This window comes from Lithobates pipiens, unplaced genomic scaffold, assembly GCF_037356315.1.
Source record: "Lithobates pipiens isolate NorthernLeopardFrog02 unplaced genomic scaffold, aLitPip1_a1.2 Scaffold_22, whole genome shotgun sequence".
NCBI lineage: Eukaryota > Metazoa > Chordata > Amphibia > Anura > Ranidae > Lithobates > Lithobates pipiens.
In genome coordinates this window covers 280,838,680-280,864,146 of record NW_027507784.1, presented here as the reverse complement: position 1 = coordinate 280,864,146, position 25,467 = coordinate 280,838,680, and the positions used below count along the sequence as shown (strand labels likewise).

At 39.4% G+C, this 25,467-nt stretch overlaps 1 protein-coding gene across 2 annotated transcripts in view; it reads left to right on the top strand.

Annotated features, from left to right (window-relative positions):
* Positions 1-25,467, top strand: part of IL21R (interleukin 21 receptor) — a 90,481-nt gene that overhangs the window by 7,063 nt on the left and 57,951 nt on the right. Inside the window, exon 2 of one of the 2 annotated variants that reach the window (XM_077449104.1) lies at positions 12,152-12,337. The gene's annotated coding sequence lies outside the window, so the exon portion shown is untranslated. Of the gene's footprint in view, positions 1-12,151; positions 12,338-24,299; positions 24,464-25,467 lie in introns of those variants that run through there. The other variant, XM_077449105.1, reaches the window with a different exon arrangement.

Below are 25,467 nucleotides of genomic sequence, written 5' to 3'. Positions count from 1 at the left end.
TCTTGTTGGTTAGTGCTACATTTGTGCTGGTTTGTGCTGCTAGCATTTTTATTTGTGCTGCTATGGATTTTAAGTTATAGCAGTTTATTTTTTCAAACCCAACACACTTTGCCCCCCCCCCCCCATAATCAGCACAAATACAAACTCAAGTATGTTTCTTTAGTGCTACGTTTGTGCTGTTTTGTACTGTTTAAATTTCCTTTCTGACTTTTATCGTTTTTGCGTTATTAATGATTTATTAACCACTTGACCCCTGAGCACTTAAACACCCTTAATAACGAGACCAATTTTCAGCTTTCGGTCCTCTCACGTTTTGAATGACAATTACTCAGTCATGCAACACTTTACCCATATGGAATTTTTGTTCTTTTTTCACACAAATAGAGCTTTCTTTTGGTGGTATTTAATCACCGTTGGGTTTTTTATTTTTTGTGCTATAAAAGAAAAAAGACTGAAAATTCTGTAAAAAAAAGATTTTTTCTTAGTTTCTGTTATAAAATTTAGCAGATTAGTAATTTTTCTTCATAAATTTTGGCCAAAATTTATACTACTACATATCTTTGGTAAAAATAAGTAAAAATTGGTGGATATTATTTGTTTTTTGTGAACGTTAGAGTCCACAAGCTATGGTGCCAATATCTGAAAATTGATCACACCTGAAGGACTGACGGCCTATCTAATTTCTTGAGACCCTAACATGCCAGAAAAGTACAAATACCCCCCAAATGACCCCTTTTTGGGAAGAAGACATTCCAAGGTATTTAGTAAGAGGCATGGTGAGGTTTTTGAAGTTGTAATTTTTTCCTACAATTCTTTGCAAAATCAAGATTTTTTTTCCTTTTTTTTTTTTTTACAAAATTGTCATATTATCAGGTTATTTCTCACACACAGCATATGCATACCCCAAATTACACCCCAAAACACATTCTGCTATTACTCCTGAGTATGTCGATACCACATGTGTGAGACTTTTACACAGCGTGGCCACATACAGAGGCCCAACATGCAGGGAGCACGATCAGGCGTTCTTGAGCACCCAGGCCAATTCTGACATTTCTCCCCTACATGTAAAAATCATAATTTATTTGCTAGAAAATTACATAGAACCCCAAAACATCATATATGTTTTTTTTTAGCAAAGACCCTAGAGAATACAATGGTGGTCATTGCTTTTTATCACGCACGGTATTTGCGCAGTAATTTTCTAACGCGTTTCTTTTTTTTTTTTTTAAACTGTTTTGTGCTTAAAAAAAACCCAGTAAAGTTAGCCCAATGTTTTTGCATAATGTGAAAGATGAAGTTACGCTGAGTAAATAGATACCTAACATGTCACTCTTCAAAATTGCACACGCTTGTGGAATGGCGCCAAACGTCGCTACTTAAAAATCCCCATAGGCGACGCTTTACATTTTTTTACTGGTTACATATTTTGAGTTACAGAGGAGGTCTAGGGCCAAAATTATTGCTCTCACTCTAACGTACGCCACGATACCTCACATGTGTGGTTTGAACACCGTTTTTATATGTGGGCGGGACTTACGTATGCATTCGCTTCTGCATGCGAGCACATGGGGACAGGGGGCTTTAAATTATTTTTTTCTTTTTAATTGTTCTTTTTACTTTATTTATTTTAGTTTGACATTTTTTTCCCCAAAAATAAATTTTTTGATCACTTTTATTCCTATTACAAGGAACGTAAACATCCCTTGTAATAGGAATAGGCATGACAGGTCCTCTTTACAGTGAGATATAGGGTCAATAAGACCCCCCATCTCACCTCTAGGCTGGGAAGCCTGAAATTAAAAAAAAAAAAAAAAAAAAAAATGGCAGGGTATGGCAGAGTATTGGCAGGGTATGGCAGAGTATTGGCAGGGTATTGGCAGAGTATTGGTAGGGTATTGGGTATTGCAGAGTATTGGCAGGGTAGTGCAGAGTATTGGCATGAATAAATGAATAAATGAAATGCTTGTATAGCGCACAATGCGAACTGAATTGCCTCTAGGCACTGTGGCGAGCTTTGATCATCTGCTAAAAGAGTAAGGTCTTGAATTTTTTCCTAAAAGCCAGGTGATTTTCTTCCAGGCAGATGTTGATTGGTAGAGCATTCCATAGCCGAGGCCCTTGGACAGCGAATCTCCGATCCCCCTTGGATTTATACCGGGCTTTGGGCACGAGGAGGAGGTTTTTGTTGGCTGATCGAAGACTGCAGTTTGGTGTGTAATGATTTATTTTCTCCATTAAGTATTGCGGAGCTTCTCTATGCACGCATTTGTGGGTGAGGCAAAGGGTCTTGAACGTGATCCAATTTTTTACGGTTAGCCAATGTAAGCTCCTCAGCGAAGGAGAGATGGATTCCCAGCCTTGCTGCCGTGTTTTGTATCAGTTGTAATCGCGCAAGTTGATATTGTGGTAATCCTATGTAAAGTGAATTTGCCTAGTCCAGTCATGAATTAATGATTGTTCCAACTACCACTCCTTTGTCATTCTTTGGGATAAAAGGGATGAGTCTGCGAAGCATGCGCAGCAGATGGTGAGATCCACTGACTACAGCTCCTATTTGCGCATCCATTGACATTTGTGTGTCTAAAATAACCCCGAGACTCTTCGCTTTGGTCTTTGGGGAGATAGTCTGCCCAAAGACGGTTGGTGGAGACCAGGAGGTTTTGGTTGTGGGCTTATGATTTGGGTGTAAGATAAGAAGCTCTGTCTTTGATTCGTTCAGCTGGAGGGAGTTAGTGGTCATCCAGTCCTCTATTGATTTGAGGCAGTTTTCAAGTTGTTGTTGGTGATCTTTTTTTCCATTGATCCGGAAATAAAGTTGCGTGTCGTCAGCGTAAGAGTGGAAGCAGAGATCTGAGCATCTGATGATTTGAAGGAGTGGCCGAATGTAAATGTTGAAGAGAACGGGTGACAAAGGAGAGCCTTGAGGGACTCCGCAGGTGACTGCCTGAGTTTCGGAGAGGAATTTTCCTAGTTTCACTGTCTGTGACCGATTTCCTAGGAAGGATGCGAACCATTGGAGATCTATGTCTTGGACTCCAGCTCCGACTTCTGACAGAAGCAGTAATCTTTTAACTCCCAGCAACATGCAAGATCTAGGGAAGTCTTTGTCAAGCCTTTTAACATGGAGTAACCCTTGTCATAACTTTCTGATCTCAGGGAATCCCTGCTAATAATACTATATCTTCAAATCACTGTACATTAGTGTGATGAGCTATAATTTTACCCAAAAGTGATAAAACAATTATGAAAAAGAGTCTGTAATCAGGGGTCAAGTCCTGGGGAAAAAAGTGTGGGAACTCCCACCCAAGATCCACTCCCCCACCAAAAAAAAAGTAGCAGAGTATTAATAGGGTATTGCAGGGTATTGGCAGGGTATGTATTGCACAGTATTGGCAGGGTATGTATTGCACAGTATTGGCAGGGTATGTATTGCACAGTATTGGCAGGGTATGTATTGCAGAGTATTGGCAGGGTATGTATTGCACAGTATTGGCAGGGTATGTATTGCAGAGTATTGGCAGGGTATGTATTGCAGAGTATTGGCAGGGTATTGCAGAGTATTGGCAGGGTATTGCAGAGTATTGGCAGGGTATGGCAGAGTATTGATAGGGTATGGCAGAGTATTGGCAGGGTATCGCAGAGTATTGGCAGGGTATTGGGTATTGCAGAATATTGGCAGGGTATTGCAGAGTATTGGCAGGGTATTGGGTATTGCAGAGTATTGGCAGGGTATTGCAGAGTATTGGCAGGGTATTGCAAAGTATTTCCTAGGTATTGGGTATTGCAGAGTATTGGCAGGGTATTGCAGAGTATTGGCAGGGTATTGCAGAGTATTTCCTGGGTATTGGGTATTGCAGAGTATTGGCTGGGTATTGCAGAATATTGGCTGGGTATTGGGTATTGCAGAGTATTGGCAGGGTATTGGGTATTGCAGAGTATTGGCAGGGTATTGCAGAGTATTGGCAGGGTATTGGGTTTTTGCAGAGTATTGGCAGGGAATTGAGGGGTTACATTTCAGTGAGCAGCAATGTGGGCACTGCAGATGCAGCCCCACAGCGCTGCTGACACAGATCTCTTCCCCCTCCGCTGTACCGATCGGTACAGAGAGGGGAGGGAGGAACGTGTTATGACGCCGGTTTGTTAACAAGTGATTGCTCCGTCATTTGACAGAGCAATCACGTGGTAAACGGCCACAATGAGAGGGCGTTTACCGTGATCCCAGCGGTCATGGATGCTCTCGAGTGCGCGCCCCAGGGGGGCGCGCGAGAGCGGAATTCTGGGAGGCCATTAATTAACGGCCTCTCACAGTTAAACAACCGCCCTGTAACCGTTAATCGGCTATGGGGCGGTTGTTAAGTGGTTAAAGGTCACCAAAGGTTACTCAGCCCCCCTAAAACACCCAAATGACACAAAACTAGTCTCGTTGCTTAGTGCTACATTTGAGCTGTGTGAAGTTGGCACCCCATGTTTGTAAAACCTGAATAAGAACAGTTCAGCGAAGCTGGCCCCCTGCAATCAGCACAAATAAAAACTCAAGTGTGTTTCTTTAGTGCTACGTTTGTGCTGTTTTGTGCCGTAAAAATTTACATTTGTGCTGCTTTGACATCACCAAGCCCTCCTACAACAGCGAAATGGCACAAAACTGGTCTCGTTGGTTAGTGCTATGTTTGTGCTGTTTTGTGCTGCTAAAATTTTTGTTCTATCGTTTATCATTTTTGCGTTATTAATAATTTATTAAAGGTCACCAAAGGTCACTCAGTCCCCTTACAAAGCCCATATGACACGAAACTGGTCTAGTTGTTTAGTGCTATGTTTGTGCTGGTTTGTGCTGCTAAAATTTTTATTTGTGCTGTTATGGTTTTAAAGTTATAACAATTTATTATTTTTTTTCAAACCCCACTCTCTTTGTATCGAGAATTTTTGTTCTATTTTTTATCGTTTTTGTGTTATTAATAATTTATTAAAGGTCACCAAAGGTCACTGAGCCCCCCTACAATACCCAAAAGACACAAAATTGTGCTGGTTTGTGCTGCTAAAAATTTTATTTGTGCTGTTATGTTTTTTTAGTTATAACAGCTGGTTTATATTTTATAACACCTCACCCACTTTGCACCACAAAACAAACACACTATTTGTTAGTGCTACGTTTGTGCTTTTTTGTGTCGTAAAAATAAAAATTTGTGCTGCTTTTATTTTTAAGATAATAGCAATTAGTTTTTTTCTAGACAATGACATCACCCTGCCCTTCTGTCACGTACCTGATTAGTGAGCTCCTGGTTAGACAGCAGCCATGGGAGCATAGCGAGGTATGAGTGCAGTAGACTGCGTGGTGTCAGCAGTCAACAGGTGGATGTGGCAGCAGAACCGGCTGGTGGCAGATGAGCTGGCATTAGCTGTGTTAATTTGGCACCCCATGTTGGTAAAACCTGAATAAAAATATACTATTCGTTTGTGCCGCATTTGCTGATTTGTGCTTCTTTCCACTCATACCATTAAATCCCATTAATGGAGACCACACCATAAATGGAGTAAAAAATTGGCTGTAGGAGCCTCTTTATTAACAAATATTCTTAAATGAACATAAACTGTAAAAAACATTTATTAAACCAAAAACCCATCAGTCACTAATTGCGCTGGTCTTTCACGAACCTCAAACTATATGTTCAAGAATGCACTGTGGTACCTTTTACTATACTAGGCCTCCAGCTGACATACTAGCTCGGCGATAACCCACTAACCGTAGTGCACCCATTAACCAATTCCAACTAAACCACATTACCTAGAATACACCAGAGGGACCTATACCACCGATGGGTCCTGAATCCTTCCTTATCCAAGATTTTTTCATTCTCCAGCAAAGAACAACCTTGGCCACAGCGCACAAGGGGAAGACCTTACCCTTGAGTGCCCCTCCACTCCCTCAAAGCTCTCTGAATACCATCCTGCAACCCCAGGGCCCACAAATCAATTCCCACCACATTGAGGTGTACCCCGTCACCCCAAAGGTATCCCCAAGTACAGTGGCTGATGAAGTTTTAGGATGGGGGGCGCAAGACCCCGCCCGTCCAGATTTGGCCCCTCCCACTTCTCATAAGCCACACCCCTTATAGAATCCACATCATATACCAGGCTTCACATTATACATGGGGCTCTGCACATCATATACCAGGCTGCACATTATACACAGGGCTCTACTAAAGCAACCTATAACTCGCACATATCTGCATTCTGCAACCTGTAAATCACACATATCTGCATTCTGCAACCTGTAAATCGCACATATTTGCATTCTGTAAATCGCACATATCTGCATCCTGCAACCTGTAAATCGCACATATCTGCATTCTGTAAATTGCACATATCTGCATCCTGCAACCTGTAAATCGCACAAATCTGCATTCTGTAAATCACATATCTGCATTCTTCAACCTGTAAATTGCACATATCTGCATTCTGTAAATCGCACATAACTGCATTCTGCAAACTGTAAATCGCACATAACTGCATTCAGCAACCTGTAAATTGCACATATCTGCAACCTATAAATCGCACATATCTGCATTCTGTAAATCGCACATATCTGCATTCTGCAACCTTTAAGTCGCACATATCTGCATTCTGCAACCTGTACATCACATTTGGGCGGGGTGGGGGGGGCATGTGCTGCCGCTGACCACCTCAAAAGTTTAAACAAGTAGTTAAGCTGGGGGGCGGGCAGGTGCTGCCGACGACGACCGAAAATGTGCAAACAAGTTATTAAGCGGACGAGGGCTGCCGCTGACCACCGTAAAAGTGACAACAAGTTGATAAGCGAGTGGGGGGGTTGTTTGTGCTGACGCCGACCACTGAAAATGTGCAAACAAGTTGATAATCGGGAAAGAAGAAAGGTAACAGCGCTCTCTGCAGGGACAACTCAATCCATACACCAGGTCTACTCACAGGTGCCAAGGCTCAATGTGTCCCAACATACTCCAATGCAACAGTAGTAACAAGAGCCGGCAACACTGTAATCCTTGAAGTATCGTTTATCTGTACATCAGAGTGAAAGCCCCCCCCCAAACTTGCAGGAGCCCTCATTATACTGCCAGCAGACACTCCTTTTCTTTGTGGCCAGGTTGTCCGGGGGTAGATGTGCCACCACCCCCCCCCCTCCCTGGAAAAAACTGATTAGAGACTTGCGCCGAGGTCATAAGTCGCATCCACATACTAATGTCCTTGTGATTCCACCGCAAGGACGGGCGGATAGATCTCTGCTGCCGGAACTGCTTGTCGTACCTCAACCATGCGGATTCCTCATAGCCCCGTAGGCCTCCCTGATCCCAAGATAACAGAAGAGCACCGAACAGTGTTCCGAATTCTTCTCCCCAACTACACTTGCCATAATGGCAAAAGCCTGCAGCCAATTAGGGAAAGTCCGTGGGATAAGCCTGTACAGCTGTTTTTCTTCATCCTCCTTTTTGCTCTCCTCTGGCTTGACCCCATCCAGATAACATTTTTCCAGAGGTAGCAGAGAGAATATCCTCACCTACTCACCCTTCCAAATTTTTTCGCAGAATTACGGCTTCAGGTGCGCACCCAGAGGCCCTTCAAAACAAACGTAAACCTCACATTTCACAAAGCCCTACAATCTGACTGAATCCTGTTTGGTAACGGCCTCCCCTGATGACGCAGCCTTGTCCCTCATTGTCAATTGCCACTACGGCGGGCACCGCTGTCGCAGGGGGATCAACCCTGAACACAGAAGACAGCCTTGTTGCCTCTGACCCACCCATCGGCGGGATCCACGCCGCCGACGCCATGGCTTGTGCACTCGTTTCTGGTTCAAATGGCTCAGTTTCATGTCATTTGGGTGTTGCAGGGGGGCTGAGTGACCTTTGGTGATCTAATAAATCATTAATAATGCAAAAACGATAAAAGATAGACCGGAAATTTTAGCAGCAAAAAACGACAAAAACTTAGCACTAACCAATGAGACCGGTTTCATGCCATTTGGATGTTGTAAGGGGGCTAGGTGATGTGATAGTCTGGAAAAAACAATTGCTAATATCTTAAAAATATAAGCAGCACAAATGTAAATTTTTATATATATATATATTCAGCAGTAGCCATGAAGGATATACTGTAAACCCACTCTGTGTGCATCAAATACCTTTGCAAACTCATATATTACCCAGTTAATATAGTAGTGATGTCATAACTGTGCAGAACACCCAGTAAGTATACCCACTAATGCCTGCCTGTAGAAAACTGCAGGGGGAAGATACAAGACCAGTCACCCTGTACAAAGAGAGAACACAGCAGTGATTGGTCTTTATTACATGGAGCTCCTGCACATAGGCAAAGTGCTTTCTTAAGCTGCACCCACAATAAAATAAAAGTTCATGTTTAAAATTGAGCAAATACCCATTACAGGGTATGATTAATAAACTGTAGAATGCATTTATTATTATTAATAATAATAATAATAATAATAATAATACCTGACACATATACTACAGGGGTACCTTTATTAAGTGGGTTACTTTTTCAACCAATCACTAAAACCATATTTATAAAGGGTGCTCATACTATTTACATGGTAGAAAAACATTTCTGGTCGAAATTACAACTTTTCAACAATTTATACTATTTCTGGTAAAAGCCGTTTGGATCTCTATATAACCTAGCAAGTTTGTCTCAGTTTCTACAGCTGGAATAACATCCAACATGCAATATGCAAATCAGTTTCTCTCCCAAACTAGGCTGCTAGCATAATTTATTTTCTGTGCTCGTATGTATGTTATTAAATTAAATAGGAATAGTTTTCATTACAATGGTGGATTGGATCACTTTGTTGGATTGGGCAGATCACAGATGGAGTGAACGTTCAATAATTCGCCATTCTCTAGTAAAAATATAGCGTGTTTTAGTGATTCTCTAGTTGGAGGTAGTGATGTTATTGTAAATTGTAAATTGAACTGCACCTGCATGCATTTTAACCCCTCCTGGGACCCCCCCCCCCCCCCACCGTGGATTTACATCGCTACTTTGCCGTTAAATACTCTTGTTGTGGCAGCAGACAGCTGCCATAACCCCGGTATTTTCTTCAACGGCGGGCGGTTCGCTTTAATATTCGGATTCGCCACAAAATCACTTTTATCGGCAGCAGGAGAGGTGCCCACCCCCCTCCTGCCACGTCAATGTTGTCTCCGCTGCTTACTAGAGCCATCGGTAGCAGCGGAGACAATCCGATGCTGTCCCCTGAAAGTCAGGAAGTCGAGTGAGGGAATTATGGCCCCCACTGGGTCAATGCCATTGGATGACGGAAGTGACATCAAACGTCCCTCCCATCCAACAACCTTAAAGGGCCAATTTTTTTTTTTTATTATTGCATTTAAGTGTAAATGTGGGATCTGAGGTCTTTTTGTCCCCAGATCTCACATTAAAGAGGTCCTGTCATGTTTTTTTATATTTCAAGGGATGTTTACATTCCTTGTAATAGGAATAAAAGTGATCCAAATTTTTTTATTAAAGGGACAGTGTAAAAATATGAAACAAAAAGAAAAATAAATAAGAAAAAATATATTTTAAAGTGCCCCGTCCATCCGCGCTAGCACGCAGAAGCGAACGCATACATAAGTCGTGCCCGCATAAGTAAAAGGTGTTAAGTATCGCCACGATCGTTAGAGCGAGTGAACTAATTCTACGAAAAGACCGCCTCTGTAACCTGTAAAAATGTTTAAACGTCGCCTATGGAGATTTTTAAGTGTCAAAGTTCATCACCTTTCTACAAGCAGGCGCAATTTTGAAGCATGACATGGGTATCAATTTACTCGGCGTAACATCTTTCACAAAATAAAATAAATTGGGCTAGCTTTACTGCTTTCTTATTTTATAATTCAAAAAGTGTATTTTATTCCCTAAAAATTGTGTGTGTAAGACTGCTGCACAAATACGGTATGACATTGCAACGACCACAATTTTATTCTCTAGCGTGTCTGAAAAAAATTAAATAATGTTTGGGGGTTCGAAATAATTTTCTAGCAAAAATTCCTGGTTTTAACTTGGAAAAACCAAGTGTAAAAAATAGACTTGGTCCTAAAGAGGTTGTAAACCTCGAAAAAAAAACAAAAAAATACAAACCCTGCAAGACAAAGGCATAATGAGCTAGTATGCCTCGCATAATAGCTCACTATAAAATACTTACCTCAGAACAATGCTCTGAATCGACGTCGGCACTCGGAGTACATGGCCGACATCTTCCACCAGAGTTACTTCTGGGTTTGCGGCTCCGGCGCTCTGATTCACCGGAGCCATGATGACATGACTCATGCGCATGCTCGCGAGAGCCACCGGTCATGGCACGAGTCCTGAAGAAATGGCACCAGCGGCCCGTTTCCTCAGTGCACATGTGCCAATGACGTCGGCAGCATGCATATACTAAATATCCCCTAAACTGTGCAAGTTTAGGAGATATTCACGATACCTACAGGTAAGCCTTTTTATAGGCTTGCCTGTAGGTAAAAAAAGTGGTGCGACAGAGTTTACAACCACTTTAAGTGGTTTCAAATAATAATTGTCTACCTGTAAATTAAAGCTCTCTTTGCATGGATTTGATCCTGCTTTGTCTAGATCACCATGTTTTTCATTTGCCTATTATACTATACTGTTAGACCCTGGCTTTTCACATTGTTGCTTTTGCTGACTTAGCCTAATCTGTCTTTTGTCATTCTTGCACCCCCAAGCATACTTTCCCACTTTGTGGTTTCAGTAGTGGTCTGATCTTTCCCATGAGAAAGACAACAACATTGATGTGATTATCCTTGCTTTTAGATGTCTGCATCCAAACTTTGCTATGTGCTTTCTTGTTTGGCATCCTTGTCCTTAACACTTTGCCTTGTTTGGAATTCTAGTCTTGCCTTTCCTGTTACCTTATTTTTAGTTCCTCATGATTTGGTTTCTTTATTTATTCTTCCTTGTTATGTGAGCCCTCAGTTCATGTTGAAGCAAACTTTCAATCATTTTTACATCTTTATTGCATTGTTTGCCTCTCCCCTTTTTAACAAAGCGCTTCAGACTTTCTTGTCTAGGCGAGAATCATATACCATGCGTCACACATCCCAGGAGACTTTGTGACTCTGTAGAACATACTGTGCATCCCCAGTAAAGCATCATCAGAGGACTAGTTGCTAGGACCTAAACGAGACAGCTGAATTCCTGATGACATCAGGAAAGTGGATGGCGACGTGGAACCTGGCATGTGGAGGATTGCAGTGGACGACAGCGGGCAGCACTGGAATTGCTGGGCGGGTTAGTATGTGATCTCAGCTTAACCTAGTAGATAAGATGGTAGGGGATATGATTAAAATAAATCCGGGAGGTAAAATTCCTCTTTAGCTCTTGCTATTCTTTAGACCAGCCTTTGTTGCCTGGTCTGCACATTTGGATGTACTTCTTCTGTCTAGCATTTGCCTTGTCTTGTTTTCTAATAATTGGCAGCCCTTGGTTTCCACCTGTCTTGTTGGTTGTTTATGTTTTCTTTCTATCACTGGTCACCAGAAAGTCCATTCTAGAATTTGTAGGCATTGGTACCCAGCAAACAGCTTCTCTAATTTGATACCCTTTGACTGTGCTGCTCAGTGAGAGCATTTGATCATCCACTGGAGACTTGTCTTGTGTTTGTAAGTCAGTTTATTTCAATCCTCTAGTCTCCTGGCTTTTTCTGTGCTTGTCTGTCTTCTCTCTCATTGACGTACCAGGTTCTGAACTTTGGTTTCCTTCTTAAATGTTGCTTTGAGTGACAGACATTGTTTTTGCTAGCTGTATACATTGCCCCAGAGCTAGCAGTATACAAACTCCTTGCCCTGGGCAGAATTCCCTTTCCGGCCATTCCACTTAGCAGTATGGTTTATCATATATTTGGGCCACATGACCAGATCAGCCAGCCCCATGCCAAGTATTAGAAATGAAACTGAATTTCCCTAATAGAGACACTGTTAGTGGCTGAAAGTACTTTATGGCAACTAGCACAGACAGTCTTTACCGTATATGCCCAGGAAGACAATACTGTATGACTAATAACATCTGAAAAAGTTCAGTGATGCTTGTGTTTTAAAGGTTATTGTTTCACTATTAGGTATCATCACATATCAGGACTCTGTATTCACAGGTTTTTCTTTCTATCAGAAGACAGCAAATTTAAGTGGCTATGAGTTGTCGTTGGCTTTCACCTATATGTGGATTATATAACAGCTTGTTCATCAAGTCGATATTTTGTTGTGATGAAGGCTTGTACTGGCATCTTTGACTTTGGATATGAGCACATTCCCAAGGTGTCCCATCATTGTTGGTGAAGGTAAGGGCTAATAAAACACTCCTAAAAGGAAATCTATGATGGTTTCTACCTACATGAAAAAAAAATTCTCTTTCTGTTTGACCAAATCTAAAGCTGGTCATTTGTGCATGAAATTCTGATTTGCTAAATCTGCCAAAATTAACTCTGTTGGTGGGCATGGCAGCAACACCCGCATCAACAAATATCAAATTTTCAATTAATTAAATGAGCCAAGTCAAAAATTGTTGGATGAACACTATCTACATCCAATCAGATGCAGGCACTGTTCTGTTTGGTTATTCTGCAAAGGGAGATTTGTCTTTCCACCCTTTATAGCATGGATGGAGGAATCTGTGAATCTATTGACTTTTTTTGTTCACCCTATACATTTATGGTCAGATTACATACTGTCTACATGCTTTACTGTCAGGACTGAGATTCCAATGAATACATGTACTTTATTTTTATTAAACCTCTAATAGCACCGCTCTGTAAAAAATTAACCTAAATCCTATAACTCAAACAATAATAAAAAGTGATAAATAAAGTGCTTTAACAATTAATCTATAACAGTGAAAACAACCTCGCTGCCTCCTTTATAAGAAATATGTCTCTCCCATGAAATCAAATCAATGCTAATAAATTCCAGAAGGTGCCAGGAAAAACGCTAGAAGTGTTAAAGTCCATTAAAATGTCCGTGCAAAAGTCCCACACATAATATAACTGTAATTAGCTGTGTTCCAATCCTGCAGGAAAGATGATGTGATTATTCCACTCCACAAGCAATCACTTCAAGTGATCCCCCTATGTGAATTGTGAGTTTCACTCACCAAATCGTTTTCCCTCACATATAAATGCTCATCATAAATCACTCAGGATGTACCACTACCTCTGAAGAGTCTTCCCATACACTGGTATGAATGATAATCCGGTGGTTCCTTATTGGGCAACGAAAAGGGAACCCGCATAGTGTATTATCATAAAAACATTAAAATGTATTAAACATCCAATAACTATTCACAGACATAAAGATGTTGAAGGCATATCATATATCCAAGCTGATCACTTAGCAGTGCAATTGGATGTCCCACACATCTTCAGCAACACCTCTAGGATAATTTGTAGTGTCAGTACAGATTGCCATGCCGCTGCACCCTGACTCAGCGTTTCATCCACTGATTTTTTTCAAAGGGCCATACTTTGTTTTTGTTGTGGTCTGAGATGCCTCACCCATGCCCTCATCTGAAAAATAAAGCTATTATAGGTAAAGATAGTAGAGACTACAGATGTGTTTTTGCAATGAGAGAAAGGAATTTCTGTTCCAAAGAGATGCTGTCTTTGGCAGTTTTATGATAAATGCATGGGCTAATGAAAACAGAAGCCAGCTTGAATGTTCTGATTTTCTTATATGAGCATTTCCGTAAGTGTTAGCCCGTGTTACCATAGACAAATGATCTTGACAGTGCAGTTTTTGTTATTTGACCTGTGGTTTCCAGCATGAAACTGAATGGGTTCCAAACGAAAAAGCACAAAGGTAGAAGAGTGTGCCAGCAGATTAACCACCAGAGAAAATTCAAATTATTGCATCACAAATGATTGCATCACAGATGTTTCACACTGCCAGCACATTATGCTATAAAGAACTGCCAAATATAGTGAATATTAACAGCAATGGGGGTTGGTTAGGAAAGGCAACTCCACTTTGCCCTGCAAGTGCACTTGGAAGTACAGTGACTCTAAATCTAAGGGGTAGATCCGAAATGTGTGGAAGCTCTGCTGATTTTTTATTTTCCTTGCGTGTCCCCCTCGGAGTGACTTTACTTCCAAGTGCTTTCTTTCAGTGAAAAGTGGATTTTTCTTTAGTAAATAACCCCCAATGTATTGAATCATATACAGTAAGCAACTTGAAGTGTATCCAAAGCCAAAACTGTTTCATTTGGTTTACGGTAGTGTGATAAGTAGCTAGAACCTCCGTTCTTGTTTTTTGCTGTGTGTGTCCACAGCACGCTGGGTAGATTCATCTTCTGTCCTGTGACGGTTGTCTGAAAGTGATGAAAGCCAACATTGTGAGTTTTCACCAGAAAAAGAGGTAGAGGAAAAATCTTCTAAAGAGGACACATGTTCCAATGACAGGTGTCTAATGGGGGAATTATCTCAATAATATCAAGCAGGTGAAAAGATAATGGTAGTAGTTTTAACCATTTTCTGCTCTATCCAAAAAAATAAAAAAATAAAAACATTTAGCTTTAAATATTCCTTAATTACGATCAAAAAGAAAATTATCCTGGATAATGTCTCAGGAAAAGATGGTCAGTATGCTTTTGGACTCCACACAGAAATTTGAAGCCATTTGGGAACCCTGGGCGACCTACATGCATATCTCCCTGAAGCTAGGATCCATACACCAGTTAGCTAATACTACCAAATTCCTGCCGGTCAGTCACTTATTGTCCTCTCACCATTTTCTAGTTTATTTTCGTCTTATTTCTTCTTCTTCTTCTATCTGCTTTCACTTCTTCTTGATACCCCCCTACCGGGTTTTTGCTGTCCCCTTTTCTTTTCATATTGGATCAGGATTGCTTCAATCTGAATTTTTGACCATAAATAGTGGCTAGATTTTAGGTCTATCAGGTCTCCTATGACCACTGAGTCAAATCATTAGGGACCATGTACTATATGTCTTTTTTATGGTTGTAAGCTCAGTATAATACTGGTATACTCTGATTCGCACAAACTTGCTACATTTAGTTCCCTATGTTTTTTTGGAGTTATTATTTCATTTCGGTAAATTTCTACTCTAAACTCTGTTATATAGCTGATCTATTTTCTTGCTGCTTCATTCTTGGAAAGTCTAAAAATGATTGTATTCGCTGCTCCAAGATAACTCATTACTCACCCTATTTTCGATATATCGAAACTGGTTTGATTTTGTTTTCATATGTCTGTTATAAATTATTCTCAATAAAAACATATTGAAAGTAAATATTCCTTAATGACAATATTAGGGATTACTGTATATCTTATGAGCAGAAAATCTATATCAAGTTTATATAACATCTACATGTGCAAAATATACATTTCAATAAAAAAAAATATAAATAACAAAGAGAACTCCAGATGGAATACAATTCACTGGCTGGCAGAATTGTGGATGGTGTGTTTGTGTCATTTAGGTTTCTCATATACACTTGGTGAGGGGTTCCAGGGTTGATGACTAATATAAAGAAAATAATATTTTTGTTTTCTGAATCTTGATAAGTTCTGACTGGGTCCTGGATCTCAGAGGCTCTGTAGAGATTTGGTTGAAATAAAGACTCAATTTTTAAGTTAAGCCAGACTTTTTTGAAGCTGTAGAGCTACGAGCCTTCATATTTGTGAGTTTATTATGCTCTGGGATGCTTTTTCTTTTGCTCACTCTGCTTTTGGAGCCTGCTGTGGGAAAAAAGGCTCACTGCTGACCTAACACTAAAAAGGTATGGGCGTTGCCTTTTTATGTTGTTGTGTTGGGGGAAACCCTGTTTGTTTAATTGCCTGGAGGAGCAGATTTTTTTTTTTTTTTTTTTAGCTTTATGTTTTATAAACTTGCTGTTCATAATGTATAAGAAATACAACAATGCATAAATATTATTTTAGTTAATCGGTGTGACCATTTTTGTGCAAATAATAATATGATAAGCCTTTTTACACTGACAGTTAAGTGGTCACAAGCACAAGCGGTTAATCATCTTCTGGTGCACCCATCATATTTGATTTAAAAAAATATTTAACTATGCCCAAAAATAAAATATATAATTTAGATAGGATTAAGAATAAAATGCATAAGATATTGCAAATAATATATTGCTCAATTTTAAAGGTTCTATTAAGAGAAGTGATATGAAATTCTTTGCTAAAGTATAATTGTTTGTACATATAGAACCATAGTTATAAGCAGTCTTAGCATAAGGCTCTTTTGGATGTTCCCTAACCTGTTCTCCAAAATGACGATATCATCAATGTCACCCAATGCTGATGTAATGCAAATTTCTACACTAATCTCAACTCTTTTTAAGCTATCAAACAGCTACTGAGCAGTACATGATTTACTTTGCCACAGATATCATCTTTAGCGCCTATGCATGAAGTAGTTGCAAAATGAATCACTCTTAGTTTTCTAATATTTAGGCAGAATTCACCCACTGTTTTCTCATTTATAAAGTGATCATTATAAATAAGGTAGCCTTTTCCAGTTAAAAGGAAAAGTCCAGATTGTCTGGATAAAACGGCCTACCCTACAAATAATTACACATATAAATAGTCCTTTTCTTCCTAAATCAATCTTTTTGATTCACAAAGCATTTTCTTTTTTTTTTCTTTCATTTTAGCAATGCTCTGTGCGTTATATCTTTTAAGTTTTGAATTCTGCCCTTAGTATTTAAACAATGTTTTTTTTTTTCAGGGATAGATAGGCGTTTAACTGAGTAGCAAATTTGAATTCATATATTTTTATTTGCTAGCTTTTTATGAGGAATAAACAGTAAAACATTTAGAAACAATTTTTTTATTCTTGCAATTTTTACCAAAACAAAGTTGACGTAATTTGCCATATATTTACCCCAAAATATAATCAACAAAATATGCTGATTAAAATGTTTTCACATTAGCGTGATTTTTACGTAACGTAGCAGATTGGTAAGTAAAAGTATGTGTTTTTCTTTAGGAAAGCTTTATTCCCCTTTTGTTGCTACTGTACAATGAACATTAAATCAAAAATGATTTACAGTTGTGTTTACATTTACTTCTACAGCTACTACTATGAAGCAGTCTGTAGAGGCATTAGAAGGCAAGAAGCTGATGGTATCAGCCTCAGGTCTTAGCTCTGGATGCTGGCCACAGAAGTCACTAAGACCAGATATAATTTTGAAATGGCAGCTAGGACTTAAGTAGGTAATGTTGCAACATTTTCAAAATCCTGGGGCATCTCAGTAGTGTGGCAGCGGCTGCTGACCATGCATGCACAATGCCCACTCTCGCTGGATAAGTAATAAGACTGGGAAAGGTGCTGGTGGCAGATCCAGGATTGAGGGTTACAAAATAAGTGTATCTGTATTAAAGGTGCAGTCGCAACCGAAAGTCAGAAACCATTTTTTTATTCTCTATGCTGGTTTCAGGTCATCAGAAAGTATTGTGACTATTGAATCAACACAATAACCAGGCAATAGCAATTTCACAAAGAGAAGTAAAGAACTTCCGGCCTGTTGTCCTCTTATGACAAGTTTTCTTTAATATAAAATGGTTACAAATTACACTCAGTATATTTTTTGACTGGCGGTGTTCAAAGAATACTGAAGGACAAAATGTGTAGGGGGTCATTTGCCTGAAGATAAATGACAGGAGAGATAACTGTTAAGCTCCCTGGCAGTATTCCCGAATCTGGCTCGGGGTGAGATTTAATTACCATAAGCGGTATTCCCGAGCCAGACTAGGGATCGCATCGCTGGATCAATGTAGTACTTACCTTGTCCCCTGGATCCAGCGATGTCTCCCCGCTGTGATCAGCGAGCCACCGTGTCTCGCTTGATCTGTAACAGTGCTGAGCTCCGTTCCCTGCGAGCATTGCAATGCATAGGGATGGAGTTTGGCGCCAAATTAAAAAAATTAAAAAACATAGTATAGAGACAGTATACTGTAATCTTACAGATTACAGTACTGTATCAAATAATTACACATTCCCTTTGTCCCTAGTGATTTGTCCAGTGTCCTGCATGCAGTTTTATTTTATAAATATTATTCTTTATGCCAGGAAACTGGAGATTGTCCATAGCAACCAAAAAATGTCAGTTTACATCAAAAGTGGTTATAGACCAGCTAGAAAACAGCGATAATAAATTAGAATCACTCGCAGAATTGAGCGATAGTAATTTGTGGGGAAATTTATTATCAAACACTGAAAAGTAATGACAGCGACAATTCTGCAACTCAGCATATTTCAGTGTTTTTGATTTGATTACATTATTGAATAATTTTTATTATTATTATTATTATTGGCAAACTCTCACGAGAGTGAGAGAGAGAGCTGTGCATGATGTCATAAACCTAGGCTTTTTACCAGACAAGAAACAGGAAGTGGGCTGTATAAGGTATTTACTGGCAGAATCCAGTAAATCCAAAGTTAAAACAACAAGGGCAGAAGATTTAATAGATGGAAAGATGAAAAAATGACTGAAGTTCCACTTTAAGCACTTAGCTAATGTAAGAGGCAGAGCAGAGGCTCTAGGCAGGGTACTAGTTTTATTACAGGCAATTAAATATTGTACAACTTTAAGGCATATTGTATGTTAGTGGGCTTTTGTTTGCATAAGACAGATTTTGCATTCCTATACAAGTCTTTGGAAATGTAGAATAGTCAAATGCAGGTAAGAAGGAAGCCAAATGCAGATGCACCGGAAATCTGAACTATTTAATAAGCATCTCAAACTGATGTCAAACTAATAACCATCAATGTAAGTCCTAAAAGTTACTTTAACAGTTTAGTCATGATGATGCTATATGTGAAATACATGCAGTTGATTTACTAAAATTGGAGAGTGCAAAAAATGTTGCAGCACTGCACAGAAACCAATCAGCCTCCAGGTTTTGATTTTTCTATCCAAACTTTAAAGCTTAATTGAACAAGCTGAAGTTAGAAGCTGATTGGCTACCATACACAGCTACACCACATGATGTACTCTTCAGTTTTAGTAAATCAAACCCCATGTATTTCACATATAGCATCATCATGACTAAGACTGTTAAAGTAACTTTACCCTAGAGATCCAGGCTACATACAGATTTGTATCTCTTAAAAAATACAGGAGAGTCTCTCAGTACATTGGCATGGTATGCATGGTATACAACATAATATAGTCTCAAAAGAGAAGGAAGCAATTATCAGCATTAACTAGTTAGGGAACATTCCCAAAAATATTTACATTTATTTTTAGGCCCCTTTCACATGGGTGGACCATTTAGGTCTCCCTGTCAATTTTTAAGGTGGACCTGAACGGGCGCCCCGTGCTAGTCTATGAAGCGGCGTATGTCAGCGGGGACATGTCTGCTGACATCCAATCCGCTCCGATCTGCTGAATCCAGATGGATAGAAACCCTATTTTCCATCCATCTGGCGGTTCAGATTGGATTAAACTGACAGGCGGTCCGTTTTCCTCTGATCCCCCATAGATTAGAGCGGAGCTCTGACAGGTCCATCCCTGCACAATGAGCAGAAACTGACCTGTCATCCGTCGGCTCAGCGGGGATTAACGGAGCGATCACCGCTGAGCAAGCGGAATCTGTCAAAATGGACAGCCCCGTATGAAAGGGGCCTAAGGAATTAAGAGGTAACCCTCTAAAGGGAAAAAAATCAGGCAAGAAGACCAAAAGATGGCTGCCGAAACAAGGGGGAAAAAATGGGAGGGAGACGTTAAAAGGGAAGAGGTGAGGGAAAGGGGAGGAAGGTAAGAAAATAAAAGTCCGGGGGGGTGCATTCTCTCTCCTCCCCATTCCCCCTGTCCTCAACCCAGTAAGTGAAGAGAAATACAACCAAGGCCTCACAGAAAAGGCAATTATGGGAACTGGTTGTTCCCTATTTTTCTATATAATTATCAGAAAAATGTCAAGTCCAGCAATTACCTATATGCATTTTTCTAATATATATATTTTGAAATCTTAACATGAAATGAAACCATCAATACGTCTCTACAGCAGTACTGCACAGCGAAAAAGTATACAGCGGTCTGAGAACTGGCTGAATAAGCAAAGGCTGTAATGAAAGTTCATAATTCTTATTTATATTTGGACAAGTATTTGTAATTTTCCCAGTGAAACCATTTTGAGGTTTTTTGAGAGCCTCTGTCTCCAAGGGCCACAGTAAGGTCTTCCATTTCTTGAATGTCATTAACCCTGGCGAATCATTGTTTTAAGGATGGAGGACTGATTTGTTCCTAGGAACTCGGGATTCATGCCCTGATGGCATTCAAGTGGTGGATTACTAACGACCTTTTATACCTCTTTTAGGACATGGGCATAAGGTGGAGTAATACCGCTTATGATTTGTCAGTTAGATCAAAACCAGTTACCTGCTGGATGATCTCCAGGACTGATCTTCAAAAGGGGCATAATATATATGGCTATCCAGAATATATTTATGAGAGAGCTTGGATGGGTGTCAAAACGGCAGAAAAATGTATTACTATGTGGAAAAAGTTTGGAAAGTACTGCTGGTTTCCTATACTATCTGGTCACCAGCTTGTATGAGATCATTGATACTTATTGCAGATAGATTCTGAGTGAAAAATAAAATCTTGCTCTTTTGTTTCTTCGAGAAAGTAATTCACGGGTCTCTTTCCCACTTGTTGAGAATAAATTACAAAAAGTGTAGCGCTAAAAAGAAAATATTGTGCATAAATCTGTGAAAAAATATATCACATCCACGTATATAGCCACGTAGACTCACGTGATTCCTATACCTTATGTTACATTGATTGACAACAAAAAGTGTTATACCACTTCCATATAAAAGTGTACTTGTATGCGTTCAAATATACACATAAATGAAAATAATCAACTTGAAAAAGAAAATGGTGAATAAAGAGTCATTTTTAAAAGGAGAAATTCAAGTCCCACGTGTACGATTGAATATCAGATGAACCATCCAATCCTAAAAGTATGACGTGCGAACACCCGTGTGCCAATACCACCACCTTAGCAGATGCAGGCTTACCGGATATTTCTGACCCAAAAGAATATATATTCCAAGGGTCATACACGCTTTTATGGTAACTGTAGAAAAATCAAACTCGCAGGTGCTGGAATGCCAAGATCTACAGAGAAATTTCTTCCAAACACAAATGGATATAAACAGGTTCTTTCCAAACGCATTCTTCCCAACTCCAAATGGTAAACATATAGAATGGAAAGATAAGGCTAAATAGTGTAATTCCGTTTAAAAATACATTTATTAAAAAAAGGTAACAAACTCACATTAAAGTAGTTTATCAAACGCTTTCAGTAAAAAATGGCGGTAGTGGAGTTCTCCCGACACGTTTCGTCCTCATAGACATCGTCTGAACCCCATGAAGCATGATCACCAATCTCTCTCTCTTCCTAGTCAGTCCCATCCTCCCCACAGTTAGAACACACATAGGGAACACAGTTAACCCCTTGAGTCCCCCCCTAGTGTTAACTCCTTCCCTGCCAGTGACATTTATACAGTAATCAGTGCATTTTTATAGCGTCACTGGTCCCAAAATGTGGCAAAAGTGTCGGATGTGTCCGCCATAATGTCGCAGTCCCGATAAAAATCACCGCCATTACTAGTAATAAAAATAAATAAATAATAAAAATACCATAAATCTATCCCCTATTTTGAAGAAGCTATAACTTTTATGCAAACCAATCAATATACACTTATTGCGATTTTTACCAAAAATATGTAGAGGAACACATATCAGCTTAAACTGAGGAAAAAAAAATATATATATATAAAAAAAAAGTGGGATATTTATTATAGCAAAAAGTAAAAGATATCGTTTTTTTTCAAAATTGTCGCTCTTCTTTTGTTTATAGCGCAAAAAGTAAAAACTGCAGAGGTAATCAAATACCACCAAAAGAAAGCTCTATTTGTGGGAAAAAAAGGACCTCAATTTTGTTTGGGTACAGCAACGCATGACCGCGTAATTGTCAGTTAAAACGACACAGTGCTGTATCGCAAAAAATGGCCTGGTCATTGAGCAGCCAAATCTTCCGGGGCTGAAGTGGTTAAGGACCCTCGGCTGCAAGCCATCTGGTCCCGGTGACTTACTTAAGTTAAGTTTTTCAAGTCTAAAATGCTGGAAGCGTCTTAAAGTGCCGAAGTACAGCTACGACGGTTCGCGTAGAGCAACCAACCTGCCGCAGTATAACCGCAGTGGCTGATCCGGAAGAGGTTAAAATATTTTTTAACTCCAAATGAATAAATAAAAATGACCAAAACCACTTTAAAGGCTAAGTTCACTTTTTTTTTTCTAAATTCCAGCTCAATTCCAGATTGATTGCATTTCATTTAAAAAACCTGCAGCTGGGAGTGGGTGGGTGGATGATGCAGGGTGTGTGCTAATGAGGTCAGCTGGTCAACTCCTTCCTGTGGCATGACCTACAGTCTGTAAGGACATAAGAAAGAAGCAATAGATACCTTTGGAATCATGGATGGATTACAGTAAGGTACATGTCTGTAGATTTTATGGAAAACTTTGATATTTTTGCAAAAAAAAGTACATGAATGCTATATTGGTGCATAGGGGAGCTGGAATTTACAAGAAAAAAAAGGTGAGCTTAGCCTTTAAGCTACTTTCCTAGACTTGCAATATTAACAGGCAAATAACAGGAAGACCCTGTGGACTATATATATAAAAATATATGTACAGTATATACAGTATATTATACAGGGAAGTTGTATGCAGTAGTGTATTTAGGTTTTGTGCTGCCCTAGGCCTGACTAAACTCACGATCTCCTCATTTAAATATGACCCACCCCCCCCTGTCAAGGCCACACCCCTTGCTGTTTAAGACCCGCCCTGAAATTTTCGAGTGGGGACACTAGTTCTGAGGGCCTGGGTGGGGTGGAGCAATGGATTCCCTTAATTTGCATATATTTCCTGTCACTTCCTGTTTGGCTGTGGGGCAGGAAGTGAAGGGAATTCTCTGCAATGGGGAAGAGATGGTAAAAAATAAACTGACAGGGGCTATAACCCTCCATTACTCGATCCAAAATGAGAAAAAAAAAGTGTCACCTATAGTTCTACTTTGAACACAAATTTCTAATAATTTTATGGAGAGGACTAAGAAGATATATCCATGCCAGTGGTGCAGCAGAAAACATATAGCACAGTGAGGAAGGTTTGTGGTCCAGCATGATAGGACAGTCAAAATTAGAAGCGGCGCCCCCCACAGTTGCGGAATGCCGGCCGCCCGCATACCAGAAACAGTGCGGCCGTTTTATGGGGGTGCTAGACTAATTTGCCTCTCAACCCAGTCCGCCCCATAAGACTGGCGCTACACTAACACTAACAACTTTTTCCGTGCTGCCCCCCTGCAAAGTGCTGCCCTAGGGCTGGGCCTCGTCGGCCTAGGCCAGGATACAGCGTTAGTTGTATGGTCTGGCTCTTAGTGCAGGAAGAGGGATCAGAAGACTGAGGTATCAATGCTTATTCTGGAGAAGGGGTACAACTTAGCTGTGGATTAACTTCTGGCAGCCTTCAAAGTTGTGACAAGTAAATAGTACTGTCTATACAATAAAACCTTCTTTGAAGGACAAAATACTCCCCCATGATTCCTCCTTTGCTAAATTATATTTATTAATAAAGCAAAAAAATCTATTAATTAATTAACTGCTTCGCGCCGCCCTATAGCCTATAAGACTGCTACAGAGCGGACGCTAACTGCCGGGAGGCCTCCTGTTTACTTCCGCAATGCACGCTCCCGCGAGCATGCATCGGGGAAGTTCTGTGCTGCCTGTGTCCCTTGGACACAGCCAGTCACAGATCGCTGTAAACGGCCAATCACAGCGGTTTACAGCGCGATTGGCGTGTCCAATGAGAGATGATCTCATATGTAAACATATGAGATCATCTCTCATCGCCGCTCTCCCTCCTCACACAGACAGCGTGTGAGAAGGGAGAGATCAACGGCTGCAACTGTCAAATACCACCAAAAGAAAGCTCTATTTGTGGGAAAAAAAGGACAAAAAATTCATTTGGGTACAGTGTTGCATGACTGAGTAATTGTCATTCAAAATGTGAGAGCACCGAAAGCTGAAAATTGGTCTGGGCAGGAAGGGTGTTTAAGTGCCCAGTAGGCAAGTGGTTAATGTTTACTGTGAATTTGGTTGATTGCTCTGACGTCATCATGAATATGTATTTTTTTTTTTCACCCACCTTCTCAGACAGAAGTACAACATGTAGGTTCAGTTTTGTCTAAACATCCCACACCACCACATCCTTACGTATGACACCAGTGACATGAGAATTACACAGAAGCCTACTGAGATCTATATCATTTTTTTGTCTCTTCAGTCGGCTGTCTTGTGTTTGTAGAGTCACTATACGTACCTGTGATCATCTAAATAGATTCCCTATGATGGACAATTAAACACAGGTAATTTTTGAACTTGTCACCAATGACCCATCTGTCTTTTGAATGAGTATGATAAACTCTGTATTTTGTTTTGTTGGTTATCATTTATTATTTATGTATCAAGTTGTCCATATACTAGTACAATTTTGTTGGAAAATTCTTGTTTTTTAAGTACTTTCAAATGACATTTGGCAAGTAATCAGATCTGAATTTTCGTACTTATGTTCGTGCGACATTAATTCATAGAAATCCATTAGTGTAAGGCCAGCTTAACTCTTTTTTTTACATTTGATTGAGCACAGAAGAGTTTGAACCCTTTTTGGCTTTTTTTGTTGCGTCTTTATATTCAGTTACAGCAGCATTTTTTTTTTCCTTTTGGGATAAAGGTTTTTTTCAAAAATAAATAAATGTTGATTAGACAGGCAGAGTGAAAAAAAAATGTTTTGATTTGTTATTTATATAAATTAGTCTAGTTAAATTCATTTAATTAGTTTTCAGAGTTCGTTTCGTGTATTTTTTCAAATATCAAAAGATTCGAATTGCATTAGAAAATTCAAATTTTGGATGGTTATATTCTTTCTATTCCATTCTATTCTATTTTTTTATATTCCATTCTTTATTTTCTATTTTATTATTTTCTATTATACTCTATTCTTTTCTATTCTATTCAGATTTGTTCTATTTGAAATTTGAATTTTGGAAAATGGTTATATTGTTATATACCTTCTATTCTATTATTTTCTATTTGTTTATTCTATTCTTTTCTATTATATTCTTTTCTTTTCAATTCAAATTCAGATTTATTATATTCGAAATTTGAATTTCAGAAGATGGTTATATTATTTTTATTCTATTCGATTCTGTTTTTTTCTATACTATTCTGTTCTATTCTTTTATATTCTATTCAAATTGATTCTATTTGAATTTTGGGAGATTATTATATTCTTTCTATTCTATTCTATTCTATTTAATTATATTGTTTTTTGAATTCTATTCTTTTCTATGCTATTCTTTTTTTTCTATTT